We start from the raw sequence: 15,632 nt of genomic DNA, 5'->3' as shown, positions 1-15,632 counted from the left end.
CAGTGTGCAGTGAGCATTTTAATGAGCATTAGTCTCTCTTGCGAATGGAAAATTTCTGCTATTTGCGCTTTCTAGTTTCGCTGTGCTCTGTTGCCATATATACGCCACTGAATATAAATGTTTTGGACACAACTTGATTATGCAATGAAATTTTTTTCATGTGCAAACATCTTAGCTCTCGGTATACGGCATTTGGTAGGTGTAATTTCGTGATTGGAACGGAAATTCGTATCAACGGTGCGCCAGCGTGAAACTCGTAATAAAACTTTGGGAAAATAATTTTTCTCTTCAGGATAATACCTCGAGAAAAAAAAAATTTAAATTTAAAAACATTCGGAAAACTAATTTCATATATTATACAAAAACATATGCCACCACCACCTACGTCACGAAACAAACCGCAACTTTGCACATGCATTGAACAGAAAAAGCACAAAGACACACCAGACTTATATGTGAAACTTAAATTCAAACAAGTTCTTAAACGCTGTTAAAATAAAAGTCTGATGATAAAATAAAGCATTCAATGTGATAAAACATACTTAAAACTAATTTATTTTTTGTTTAATGAACGTAAAATCTTTACCAGAGATAAGGGAAATATAAAGATCGAGCGTCATGTCCGATTCTAGGCGAGGATTATGAACCAAAATGGGAGGGGAATTTAAGTGTACTACATGTACCAATATGGCGGCTGTTTGTTTACAAATGTATCAGCTGGACCTTTATTGGAGTTTTAATTGGAAAAAAAATGTCAACGTATATGATAACATTTGTATTATGAAAATTGAATATATATATATATATACATGTATGTTTGTATATATAAACATATTACCAGCAATATTTGATCTAATTTTCTTCCGAACAACTTAACTACAGTAGTTAATAAAAACGGGATAGAACAGGTGATAGGCTACTAATATAAACAAACGTCCTCCATATTGGTATGTGAAAATCAGAAAAAAGTAGCGAAAAAAGACCATGTCTGACGGCTAATGCTCCATCTCTATCCTTTCCTAATCTCTGATCTTTACCGTATTTTTAGGTGATGTTTGACAACGAACATCACAAGAGAAGCGATGATTGATGCTGTCAAACGCGTGAAATTCGAAAGGACACTAACACCGTTTATAAGAGAAAAAAAACCGAATGCCGCTAATTTGGTTATAATTATTTTATGTTCAATTGTTAATATTTTGCATTTGGTCATCATGTATGATCTAAAGTAAATTACGGAAAATGGAAGTGTGATTCAAAATTGAACATGGTAAATGATTAAGGTACATTTTATGACATAAAACCTCCATAACTGCATCATAACTGTTCCAAAACTACCCAAAGCGCATAAAATGCACTGACTTGGAGAAATATTATATAAAATAAATAAAAATTAGCCAAACCTGGGTTGGGTTTGGTTCACAATAAAGTATCGTAGCTGTACCGAAACTACCCGCAGTGCAAGTGCACTAACAATACTTATTTTTCTTTTAAGCCATCCTGCCTACACCAGCAGATGAACTGCATACTAACTGTTCCAAAACTACCCAAAACGCTAAAAATGCACCGACTTTGAGAAAAACGGTGCAAAATAAATAAAAATTATCCTAACCTAACCTTGGCATCCTTTTATAGAATTATACTTTAAATTTTGTGTCGAAGTTTCTTCTTACAAGTTTATTTGCAACATAAAAAACATGAGAACACATGGATATGCTCTTTACCCAGGTTATATGTTTACATTTCTCTGGCAAATGCTAAAAGGCTCGCTCACATTTTTGTTTGTTTCTGAAACATTTTTCTGGAGAGAAATGTGGAATTAGAGTTTCTTTCTGTATTTCATCGAGAGCAACTTCTGATAGTATTAAGTTTTTACTTCTAAGGAGACGCAACTAAACGACACCGTCTTGGTTTCAAATATAATTCAAATTTTTTTTTTACATAAATTAACATTAAAAACTTGGCTTTGTTTGAACATTTAGGCCTAACATAATTAAATAAAATTCTTTTTTACTAATAGTGATTGACTATTATAAATAGTTTCTTCTGGGAAATAATAAAATACTGTTTATAATTGAATTGTTTTCTTTCAGAATGACTAAAAAAATTTAATCATATATTCAATAGACACTATTTTAACATCTTGCAAAAAACAAGATGTAGAAAAAAACATTAATACTATTTAAAATATAGGTGGTATGCAAAATAAGATTTTTACCTAATATTAACGAGCCGAGTACCATGAATCTTGCAACGGTTATTGACCATCAAACGGAATGTTTCTTTTCTCCGCATTACCTTCGTATGTTTCGTGCATAATCGGTTATGTTGCTCACGCACGGGCCAAGCATGGGATACTTTTGCCTCGTGCCAGCCCTTTCCATTTTTATTTCCTTTGTTTACCTGCTTTCCCGCGATAAAATATGGACACGTATACTAAGTCTCTTGATTTTATCGTTTTTTCGTCATTACTATATTCAAGGGCTATTACTAAAATATTAACTCGATACCTCCCTTGCATTTGTTGTTCTGTCGCAAATATTTTCAACATATATTCACTTATTGTATTGTCATGGTTGTAACAATGGTACGAAATTGATGAAAATTAAGATTATATTTAATGGAAAAAAGGAATAATTAATTTGTAACTAGAGTGTACTTTTTAACGTTGGTCAATCAATTTTGATTTCAAATGAGTTTCATGATTTTGTTTACGAAAAACTTCAATCAAATTTTACGTTAGCATTTTTATATAAAAACAAATCCCGAAGGTAGTTTATCAGGAAATATACAAACATAAATAGGGAAAATTTTTTTATCGATTTTTTTTGGTTGAAAACTTTTTATTTTTTCGAAAATTTTTAGTTCTCTCTCTTGGGACTAATGCCTGATTTCTCTATGAGAGAACAGTTACCGGACCCAGTAAACATAACATTATGCAGGAACATTCATATTTGAAATATAATTTGGCAGCTCTAGCTTCAAACTTTGAACATTTAGAAAATTATTTACATAACACCAATTTATCTACTTGAAATTTAATTTGAATCTGGCATTATTTTTTGTTGGGTATTTTTTTAGCGCAGCTTTAAATATAAGAGATAATAAAAAAACAACGACTGTCCTATAAATCCAATATTGGGTTCTGGTGATACCTGGTTGGCATGCATAGAACCAAATGTTAAATAAAAAAAACAAAAAAAACATAGTTTTTACGGTACAAGGCTCTGAAATATGGCGTGTTCAACAAAAACAACCATATATATATATATATATATATATATATATATATATATATATATATATATCCAGACAACGCCCCCCAGCCACTTACACAGATAAAAAGAGCGCATGTAACTCAGTACATGTGATAGTTGTGAAACTTCTTTGGCAATTCAAATCTCGACTTGTAAGTATATCGTAAGGGGTATAGAGAGAGAGAGAGAGAAAGAGAGAGAGAGAGAGAGAGAGAGAAAGAGAGAGCAGAAAATTTCATAAAAAAATAACACATAGAGGGTTTTTTATTTGAAATTACTAACCTTTTTTGTACTTATTAGAAATTTTATTAAAATAAAATAAAACAACTTTTATTTCACGCACGGGTTTGGTTTACACTTTTTTTTTTAAACTAGAATATTCTTAGTTGGCTTAACATTTTTACACGCTCATAATTAAAATACGGAGTGTGATTTAGTTCATCAAATAATAATTTGTAACAGATAATTAGGTACCCTGTCAAACTAAAGCGTAAAAACCATTATACCAGTAAAAAAATGTTTAGTTACACAGCTAAAATAATACTTATTCAGCAATGTTTACCAATACTGATTTACATAATTAATTAAAGTAATTCCTTTTTTGATATAACACCATTTTCTTGCGAATATGGCCCATGGCACGGTGCACAACAATAAGCTCAAACCCCGTTGTCCTGCCCTCTGCCAGAATACTGTAATAATAAAATAAATATATTGCAAATTTTAAACAACAAATTCCTATGGTTATTTTTGCATATATGAAATACGAAAATACCGAGCTTTTTTTTACGAAAATTGGGGCATAATTTTATATTTCATTCAAACATAATTGTTTTGAACCATGTAAACATTAATTGAATATTCAATAGCTCAACTTTATTTTGTTTTATTATACTTATAAATGTGCGCAGTTAATTTTGGAAAGCTAACACGAAGCTAAATACCCGGGTTAAGAATCCGAACCCAGTATTAGTGCGAGCACTATTTGGTTATCGATACAGTTGTTTTCATGTAAATGTATCTGTAATTTTACATGAATATTTGTGTTCCAATTACAAAAAAAAAAAAATGTACCTTGTAGCGCTCAGCAGGAGAACTTCCGCAAAGCGGCATGCATTGCGCGCGATCGATAGCGCATTAATTATTAACGAGCACTGCCCTAATGAGCGGCGGGTCGGCGACAAACGACTGCGCACTTGCCGTTTGTCGCACAGGGTGCGTCTGAAATACACGGCGAAACTGTGCACACGTAGAGATGTCGATGAACACGCAACTGCAAATTGGTAGAGTTTTTTCCGTGTAACAATTAGACACACTGGACCAGAGATAAGGGAAGGATACAGATGGAGCAGTAGCCGTCAGACGCGCAGCCTTTTTTTTTTCTTCACCTCTTCTGATTTTCACATACGAATACGGCGGACGTTTGTTTATATTTGTATTATCTGTTCTAGCCTGCTTTTATAAACGACCGTACTTAAGCTGTCTGGAAGAAAATTAGATCAAAATATTACTGGTTGATATGTTTATATATATATATATATATATATATATATATATGAAATGTCCAAAACTAATCTTCATAATACAAATGTAATGATAAGAGTTGACATTTTTCTCCAGTTTAACCTCCAATACAGGTCCAGCTGATACATTTATAAACAAATGGCCGCCATATTGGTACGCGTAGTACACTGAAATCCCTCTATCTTTTTGGACTCACCCCCTAGGCAAGAATAGGACTTATGCTCAATCTGTACATTTCCATAATCTTTGCACTGGATCCCTATTATGTGGAATGCCACATCAGTGATAGAGCGTATCGGTATGATTAATTGTGCATATTGCATAATATGGAGTTCAGTGTATTTGGTTAGGAAAACTATAGTTATTTTATAATAAAGTGAAACTTCTTTACAGCCCGTAGGGTAAGTCAAGACGATGACATCATCAGAGCGTAACTAAAAGTGTTACAACCAGTTGCTAACGAATGGTGCAACGATCATGAGTCGGTCTTTCGACGGTAGAGGGGGTAGGTGCTCGGATTGGGGCCTTCAATTGCACCTTGTATACATACTTGCGAACATTTTTTACTTGTAAGTGTAAGAGAAGGCGTACCGCCTTAACTTCGCCACCAATAAAGACGATAAACAAACAAACAAACAAACAAACAAACATACTTGCTCACTGGCATACTTTCAGACATTCTGTGATTGTGCATGGTGGCCAAGCACAGTAATTACATATACGAGAGAACATATACATAAGTAACGCACATAATATAAAAAAAAAAACAATTAATGACAAAATGAATCAGGAATGATAGTGTTACCCATTTATTACTTTACATATAAGTCCCATGCATGTTGAGGCAATTGCCCAAACGATGGATCAATTCGGAAATCCCGGTCTCAAAGAACCCCGTCGTATGCGAGTAGAGCCACACTCGCACGGCTCGTTTGAGCTCGTCGTCAGAGTCAAACGTTTTACCACCGAGGAACTTCTTCATGGGTGGAACTTCTACATGGGTGGGAGATCTTCAGATGGAAATCAGAGGGTCTCGTTACTCCTCCACAGATGACAAAGTAGTCACTAAAGCCATTTTACCGGTGACTGAAATAACGATATCTTGCGTTGTTCACAGTCAGGAGCACACTCTAGCACCCTTTTAACTAATATTTTTTCCTAATTAAAAATTGATATGTGCATTGATATGTATTCCTCCGTATATTTTTATTTTTTCCTCAAACCACGCAGCTAACCAGTTGAAACAGAATTTTTTTCCAAACATTTTTCCTCCATGTTGTAAACGAGCCGTCAGTTATTCCCAGTAACCTTGTTACGAGGGGCGAACTTCTCCGAAAAGCGCGCCCGTGTCAAAACAAAGTGCGCGCGCTCAAAAGGATCTCCTCGCCTCTTCGTTTATGACGCGGGGAAGAGGGTCGCCAGCCTCGCCACGCAAAATCTATTAATAATGAGGCCGCCATCTTGGCTGTGTAAACATCTCTCGACACGGGGATAATTCACTGGCTGGAAACAAACAGCGAGTGGTTTATTTACCGAGCGGAGCAGGGCTATACACAGATATAAGACCGGGGCGATGCTGGCACTCGGCGCGCCAAGTGGTGAGGTGGGGGACTCAGCCGATGCCCCGAAAGCTACGTCGGAAATTGCTCTTGCTCGGCGAGGCGGAGATGCTCTTCTGAGAAGTAAGCCGCTTCATTCGAACCTAAGTGTAGCCGGCGGGAGAATATCTTATCCCGTTTTATTTGAATCCAAGTGTAGTAGGCGGAAGAATATCTTATCCCGTTTATTTCGAACCAAAGTTTCGGCCCCTGTAAATGGATTTATCATCTTCATTGAAAAATGATACCTATCTTTACCTTGCCAAAATAAGATAGGATATTGTAACGTATCATATGATCGATGTTTTTCGGAGACACGCTGCAGTTGATCGTTCCGCCGATGTAAAACAATATTTCGATTTTCTAAATTTATACCCACGTCGACAATAGTGACGTCATCAATTAATTGTTCGAGCATTAAAACGTATTGCGTGTTGTCCTACAGGCGTCTTATCAGCTCTGATGACTATTTTGTGGTTATCAGATGGCATGCTATCTAATGCGGTCTTGAATAATGCATCCAATTCGTTGTGTTGATGGAAAAATATTTGGAGTTGTTCCACAATTGGTCTTTTCACTGAATTATTGTGTGCACAACGCTGATCGACTTGTCTTGCTGACTCGCCCATAAAATAAATTTGCAAAAATTTGTATTCACTGTCCGCCATTGGCAATAAGGAACCTGTTTGATGATATATTTGACCCTGAATCTTGAAAGTGGGCATAAAATTATCTCGAATAGTTTTTGTTTCACCAAATGAGGTCATTTGAAAGCAATTATTGTATTGCTGGATATGAATCAAAAATGTTTGGAATCTGACCCATTTCCAGAAACCAACGAATGTAGTGGTTCTGGTGGCGCTTCCAATGACATCAATATGACCTGGCCGCTGGCGCAACACAATCCAGGGGCTTCATTTTTGAACTTCAATGCCTTGAAATGTGAACATTCAACGTTCATAGGTCCAATAGCAACGATTTGCTGTGAACTGTAATCGATTGCCACGTTATAATTGAATGCAGCTCGATGTAGATCAAATACAACATTTCTATGTTCTTGATATCGATTACGTTCAACTTCATTTCGCGCTTCGCGTTGCTCATCAGTTTGACTTGCTCTTAAATATCTTTGACTTGCGGCATTGCGAGTTCGTACGTCTACTTCTTGGCATTTTTAATATCAAAATTACAACTGAAAATTGTAAATGAACCAACTTAAAACTCCATAAATTTTCCGATTCAATCGACTGTGCAGTGTGAACTAAGAAATGAAAACCATAATTCATTAAAAATATGCAAAATCAAAGCAAAATGGTTTAATTATACCTTATCATCCCGATCAGGGAGCTGGGTAAGGGTTATAATTCGTTCTTAATGCCGATCATGGATTTCCATGATGAAGTCGTTGATTCCGACCGATACAACTAACTAACGCAAAGAGATAATAACGCTACGCTAGAATTATGCGATCTTTTTAAACGATATTGGCAATGTGCAATCTATCTGAACAACTGACAGACAACTGTCAAACAAATGACAGTTATTTCAAACGTGCTTAGCAAATAGTATATAACGCTGGGGCTAAGGTTACATTAAAAAAGTTTAGAACAAAAGTAGTCGTAAAGTTTTCTTAAATTTTCTAAGTTTCTGCGCAATTTTCTTAATTTTCTTAATGTAAGAACCTTCTACGAAGTATTAGAAAACATTAAAAAAAATGAATGAAATCGGTAAAGCCGTTCTCAATTTATAGCATGATCAGGAGAAATAGGGGTTCATTTATATATATATATATATATATATATAGATCACGATCCAAGAACCAACCCAGGTAAATGTTATTGGATCTGACAGTTGATTCGCTGATCTCTTTGCAGATCAAGTCCACCCAAGCGGGTAAATGACTACCCAGTTACATCTCACTGATCATAGAAATACCAGCCCATCAACTGAAAATGGCTAAAACAAAGCAATAATTTATTAACAATCGTGACCTCAACACAGTATTACAGTAAAATTATTTTTAAAAATTCAATTTGTGTCATTGTCTTTATTGTGTTTCACGCAGGTTCTTCTGGGCAGTTTCCGATAGTGCTAAACGTTTATGCGGAGTATTGATTCGAAATCCTGGCGAGACTCACGCTACTTTATGGGCATAGAGTCAGCAACCTTTACCTTCGAAATCTTGTGACCGAATATCTGTACGTATGTCCGTCCTTTTTCAATAGTTAACTAATAAGTGCCTCTAAACCTAGACCTGCTGTAATTATGTGGTACAGTTGTGTTGACTAAGGCACAAACCAGCCTGCGGGCCGTCTTTAGCTTTGTAATCAATTTGGAGTTTAAAATAATATTAACAATTTTAAGTTAAATTCGTAATTTCACCGTTACTAAAAGTACAATGCTCTTGGTAGAAATTTAATGCAAATGAAAAGTAAGTAAATACTGATTATCAAGGAAGGGTCCTTGTGGGGAAAAATAATACAACGACTTATGTGGGAAATTAAAAATAACTCTTATATGAATGTAAAAAAACCTGCATTGCGCAACTTTCGTAAAACTGCTTTCATAAAACAGCAGAATAATTATTTTTGGTAGCTGAACCCCGTTTGTTGATTTCATTCGTGCTAGGGCCACTCTCAATGTCACTCTCGCCAAGACGAGACGAAATATATCTCTCTAATCTCTTTGTGTACTTCACGGTTTCTCAGTTTTGTTTTATTCTTGTATCCAAGTTAAAATTTTGAATAAAAAAACTTTTCTAGGGCCATGGTACAATTCGTACAGACTGCTAACCATAAAAAACAGATTGACGTGTATGGTACTAATGTGTTTATTTATAGTCATTAACCTACTGATTTCCACAAAACGAACTTTTAAACTAAACTGGGGGCTTTTATGTCATAAAAACTGAGTAAATCAATTACAGCATAGTTGTGAATCAGGAACCAAACATAATGGACTTTCCATCTGAAGTTAATGGACGAAAATTGTTAAGACAAAGAGATTTGAAATCCTATAGTGGACTAGTAACAACGATGATAGCGACTTACGTAGTGTTGATAAAAAAAACACAATCCTGGAGATTTTGTAATCCATAACCGATCTTGTCACATGATCATGTATAGTCATCAATAACCTCATCTCATGAAGAAGTAACTACGCGTGAGTCACATCCACAACCGCAGAGGTGAGAGGCCAGTGAGGAAAGTTCAAGAGAACCGTGCCAGCGGTGATGGCCAGCAAGTCCACTCGAGTGGCACCCGCCGTGCAGTTTCCAAAGTGCACTCAACATTAACCTGACAACCTGCAAAGGAGAACTGACGGCCTAGTTGGTATTACCAGCAGGATTCTTTAAGCAAACTGCTTGCGAAATGCGGCCTTGAAAGCTCACATCTCCTCGCTGACCTCTGCCGACCAAAGCGAAATGTGGAACGGGGTTCCAACTGGTTAAGTTAATGACGGCGATGAGCTTATCAGACTGGGTGCTGGTTTGAGAGCTGACTAGTATGGTTCTGCTTTGGGTTGGAGAGAAGAGCGCCGATGAACTGCACTCGCGTTGACGACGAAATGCTGAAATGGGTGTCCGAATGTTGCCACACGGCACTCCTGTCAGCTTTCATTAGTTTTTCACTTCTTTTAAATGTCTTCAGTGAATCTCACGTAGGGCGAAACTCGCGGCAGCTGTGGGTGATGAAGAGTGTGGAATAGAGTACCAAAATTAATTTCTTCCTCCGGGAATCTCACCCTTGAAACCTCGCCTCATTGGTGGCCAACAAATCTCAGAATGGTTCAACGATATTAGCGTAGAACACATTATTGCCACTATGGTTCTCATAAACCAATTTATAGCTAAAGTCTCGGGGTTTCTCCATCAAAAAAGTTTTAAATTTCTTTTTATTAATATTTAATGCTGATACCACGTTGATATTTTACCGTCAAGTCATAAAAAAGCAACACTACAAAAGCTGTTCCCGAATTTTGATTTTTTTAATGTTTAAACATCTTAGCTCTCGGTATACGAAATTTGGTAGTAGTAATTTCGTGAATTGAACATAAGTCGAATGAACAGAAACGTGTAACCACGGTGCCGAAGTTTTCAAAATGGCGACCCCGCGTGTAGCAACATAAACCCGTATATAATCAATTTCTTAAACATTAGGGTATACATACTAAACGTATTGGTGTGCTAAATTAAACTATATGATATTGAAACTACCCTGTAATATATGTTATAAACTAAAATAGCCATAGTAAAAGTAATTACAAGTATTAAAATACGTAAGAAAATTTGCGTTGCAATGCTTACAATACACATTCTCCTTCCAAAATCCCAATTGGCTCGGTAGCACAGCGGTAGAGCGCGTGCTTGTAAAGCACAAGTTTAATGTTATTGGGTATTTGTGTGCTTGTGCGTGCTTCGTTTTCAGGAGGACTTACTTACTGACTGTTATATTTTTACTGCTCTGTACTTGTGTTTTGTTATTCTTTGTATATTTTATTAAACTTGATTTGTGCTGTGGTGTTCCCACCCCTCCTGATTGTATGTCCTGCCTCCCGTACAGGTTTGTGTGTGTATCTTAATTCTTTCTGCTTGCTGCCATTGCCATTTTATATATTTTCAGTTTCCGCCCCTGTTATTACCAACTTGTTTCAGCCGAGTTGTTTCCCCTGAAACCAATTTGGTTGCCAGTTTTTCTGTTCCTTTCATGGCCTCTTTAGTGCCACCTACTTTTCCTACTCGTAGGGTAGGCCCTCTGCAATCCCGCCTGCGGGCGGTTTATCGCCTGTTATTTAGTCCTATGTTGGAATCTCTCCCGCTTTTATCCTCATTGTTTTTTTTAAAGATATGCGACGATACATTTGTTTCTATTTCCATGCTTTTGCACTTTCTGTTCTCTATTAATTACTTCTTAAATTAGTTGGTGGGTTTTTCGTTGTTTTACCCATGTTTTTAAGCAACTTGTTTTTGTGTAATTCCTTTTCAATGTATATATTAATTTTGTTTTTGTGTAAGAGCTTCAGGCTGAGGCATGAATATGTAATTTTGTATCTGCTTTGTATTGCTCGTGTATATTTGGTGTTAATAAACCTTGTGAAACTGAAAAAACACATGTAAAGCTCAAGACGATTTTTTGGCGTATTTGAAACCTTGTCATTGGGTAAAAATAACTATCTTCAATAACATAAAACTTAATATATTATTCTGCAATAATAATAGTGAAGAATTAGCTCAATAAGGTTCAGGTTTGTCTGATTTCAGACATTTAAGTAAAATAGATGAAAACACATACTTAGTGTTATGATATGTGTTTTAAAATATTTCAGTTTAATAATTTAGTAATGACATAGAAGTTTAACTTCTAACGTGTGCAAAAACTTTATAATATTAACTTTATTGTGAATATGAACAAAATGGGGAATATTTAATAGCATTACTTGTGGAAAATCAGGTCATCTGGGTGTAGGATATTTGAAGTCTTTTCTGTTTTTATCGGAGCCGTTTGTAATAGATTAAAATTTTCTATCTGTTTCGTGCTGTTATCTGCTAGCGGTGGGCGCAGAAAGTAAGTGTGTGTTTCGCATCTAGATTTGTTTATTAAATTTGAAATCATATATTTTATTTATAAGTATATTTTTCACGCTTGGCCTCATTTTAAAGAAGTAACGTTAAATTTCGTGTTTTTGCAACATGAACAACGTGAGAACACATTAATTAATTTTCTCTTTACCGAGTTTAATCGTTCACACGTCAATGGCGAGTACTTAATCACATCGTTTTTTGGACGGTGAGGGGGACAGGGGTAATAGAGCAGTTTGCTTACAAGCGATACAGAATTGGACTAGTTAATAATAGTTCATAACATCATTTTTTAATACATTAACGACAATAACCATATATTTTAGTGCTATTTTAAACTTGGTCATTTGTAAACGTGGTTGAATACTGCTAAATTTGATTGTGAAACAGTTCATTTCCAAATGAAAACATTTTAATAAATACAATTTGGCCATATTGTAGGATGAAAACATATTTGTGACAAAAATTTGTAAGACAAATTTACCTTAAATATTGTAGCCTAAATTTTAATTTTTGAAATGTTAAGTATATAGTCGGTACCTTTGGATTAAATAAAAAAAGTTACATAAGTCACATACAATCAGAGGGTTGGAAAATAATATAAAAAAATATATATAAAAGCGGCAACAAGTTGATAATTCTTAAGGCAATCTGTTCAGCAATGTGGTATGCCGTTTCCAAGAAATATTTGTTATGATAAACCATGACAAAACGGTTTGCCTTAAAACCTAATGAATCCTAAACATATCTCTCTCCCGATCCTTAACACCTTTGGGGGTCACTCGCTACGGAGATAGAGACACCAGTATTCTGTACACGTTCCGAAGGTGAAAATACCAGAAACAGAAAAGACGGGGTGGCATTGCAGCTGCAAAAAGCACACTAACCAGTTTCATTAGTTTTCTCTTGCAGGCGGGGGTCAAAACTGCGAGGTAATCAGCTCGAGATGATCGGTGCTCGCGTTGACATTTGAGAGGCTTTACGGCCCAGGGAGCGGCGTGAGGCGGCAGAGAGAACGACCTAACTGGGGGGGGAGGGGGGGATGGCGTGGTTTGGCTACACGTCCGGCGAGGTCCACCCATCGCCCGCAAAGGTCGGACCCCCGCCCAGGGCAAGGGAACCAGTTCTCCTCGCCTACCGTCGGGAGATCTCCTTTCTTTCTCTGCGGGCCGAAAAAGAAAAGTAAAGAGGGGATCGCCTTACCTTTTCATGCGTACGACCGTGCGAGAGAGCGGAATGGGTGCGGCGTGAATCAAAAGGACGAGATGGTCACGCCGGGAGGAGAGGGGGAAAGTAAAGGGGGGTCACACCGCTGGCGACCGTATTTTCTGGGAGGTGTCTCACCAGCCCGAACTTTCACCTGCCCGCCTCTCAGGGAACGACTTTGGCTATTTCCGGATGTCCCTCCCTTCCTCCGCGACGCCTATGTGGACCTAACCACATGGGCCCAAAAAAAAAAAAAAATCCACGGACGAGATCTTACGTCACCGACTCGTTTAGAAACTGCAGTCTTCTCGAATTGATGGCTTTGCCGCGGGCTGGGACACTGCGGGAACCCGTACCCGGTTGTGGAATCTCCTCCCAAGTATCGTTTTATTATCGATGCCGCATTTCCGAGAGCCGAGGCTGAATTACGGCCTGGACGCGACTAGTTCACATTCGCCAGGCATCCCACAGGTCGTGTGAAGTGCATGGCGCTGATGAAACAAGTACCGAAAGCTTTGAGGTTTGCCCGGTGTTTGGTTTGAAGGCCGATGCTAGTCCAGTGACCTCCTTTATGGTTTGACACCCATGGCGGCTCTAGACTTTGCGGGGCCCTGGGCCAGGCTTTCACAGTGTCCTAATATCATGGAGAGGGGCCATGCCTGTTGGGTGAGGGAGGGAGCGTGGAATTACGCCCTAATGAAAAGGCTGGAATTTTTTTTAAAATTTAAACTCTTGAAAACGATTTAAGCCAACCTGGAACTTAAAATTTGGTGATTATTTTTCTAACCGATCTAGAAATTTTGTTGTTCTTTCTAGAAAAAATGTTTTCTTGGGTTAGTTATGTAATCAAGTTCCGGTGAATTTGTGACAATATATGAGGAAATAACATTTTTGGAAGTTGTTTTTATATTAATCATGAAAACTCAATTGATATCTAAAGAAATTTAGATTAGATGATAGCAAAATTGAAATATTTCACTTTCCCATTGATTTTCTAGTTTTTTTTTTCACAGAAAAAACTAGACACACAAGGATCATAAACGAATGTAGTAGCCGACGCGGGACCCTGCTGGTCACGGGGTTGCCCGGCAATGAATCTGCCCCTGAATGACACCGTCCAAATCTCCGTCAACTGGCAGGGTTACGCCCATGTGATTGCAGTTTTATGTATGTACCTCGTCATTTACGACGTAACCTCATCAATCACAACAAAAACCTTACTGCTTCATGTGAAAATGCTGGGTAATTAAAAAATCGGTCACGCAATAACGATTATTTCGCTGCGGGAATTCTAAGACCTGAAATAATAATTGCAAAGAAACCATAAGCCATTTACATATATATATATACAATCCTAGGATTTTATAATCAGGATATTTAAAGGAAATCTATCAAAATAAAATTGACGAATCTCTTAAAAACCAAGGAGAAACTTTTATTTCTATCAAGAAAACCAGAAAGCTTGTACACGCATTAAGATATTCGGTAGATCAAATCAATACACCTTTTTTGATAATTCAGCTTTCAAAATTTACCCCAGCAGCGATTATAGCTGATAAAAAAGTTAAGCTTTTCTAATTACGCTACAAGTAAACATTTAAATATAACTATTATTGTTCTAGCTTTCACGATATTTGTATTTCTAAAAAAAAAAAAAAAAAAAGCGTGGAGAACTCTCCGAAAAATATTCATGTGACCCACTTTGCCTGCGAATCGTTTGCTAATTGTTTTGTTGTTGTTTCTATATGCCCTCATTTTCAGATCACTCAATGCCCATAAAACATGCCTTAACATATGGAGGTAAGAATTTAGGGAGTGGTTGAATTAATATTTTTCATGGTAATAATTCACGTAACATAAAAATGTATGTTCTTTTCTTAAAATTCTTGCATTAGGATATATATATATATATATAAATAAAACATAAGCCATTATTACTGGTTTATATTTAATGTCATTTTCCGATTTCTCTATGACACGCAGCGTGAAACAGCAATAGAGTATGTCCAGAATAATGTTTCAAATCAAGAAAAACGATGCTTTTGGACAAAAAATATAGGTATTTGTTGCAATAAAGTTAAACGCTAATAATTTCCTTGCTGAAATGTTGATAACATCTTTAGTAGTATATAAATGTAGGTCCATGGGCTGGCACCAATGCAAGGTGTCGGTGTCGGTGTTCGCCATCTTGGATTGTGACGTCACTGTGGCAATTTGGATGACCTAAATCTCTACCTTTGAACTTGACTTTCAAAATTAGCCAAAATGGCCAAAAATTATCAAAATTTGCTCAAATTTCCCCAAAATCTGACACAATTCACCAAAGTTTTACTTCTGACCAAAATTACAAAACGCGCGTTTAGCAAGCGCTTGGCCAGAAGCGTGCGTCTGCGTGTGTATACCTACACCGGATCTCTTGGTTGTTCAAACGCGCGTGACGACAGCGTGCGCTTCAGAACGCCCATGTGT

The sequence above is a fragment of the Bacillus rossius genome, chromosome 8 (assembly GCF_032445375.1).
Source record: "Bacillus rossius redtenbacheri isolate Brsri chromosome 8, Brsri_v3, whole genome shotgun sequence".
In the NCBI taxonomy this organism is placed as follows: Eukaryota; Metazoa; Arthropoda; class Insecta; order Phasmatodea; family Bacillidae; genus Bacillus; species Bacillus rossius.
Note: the sequence above shows the minus strand (reverse complement) of the source record.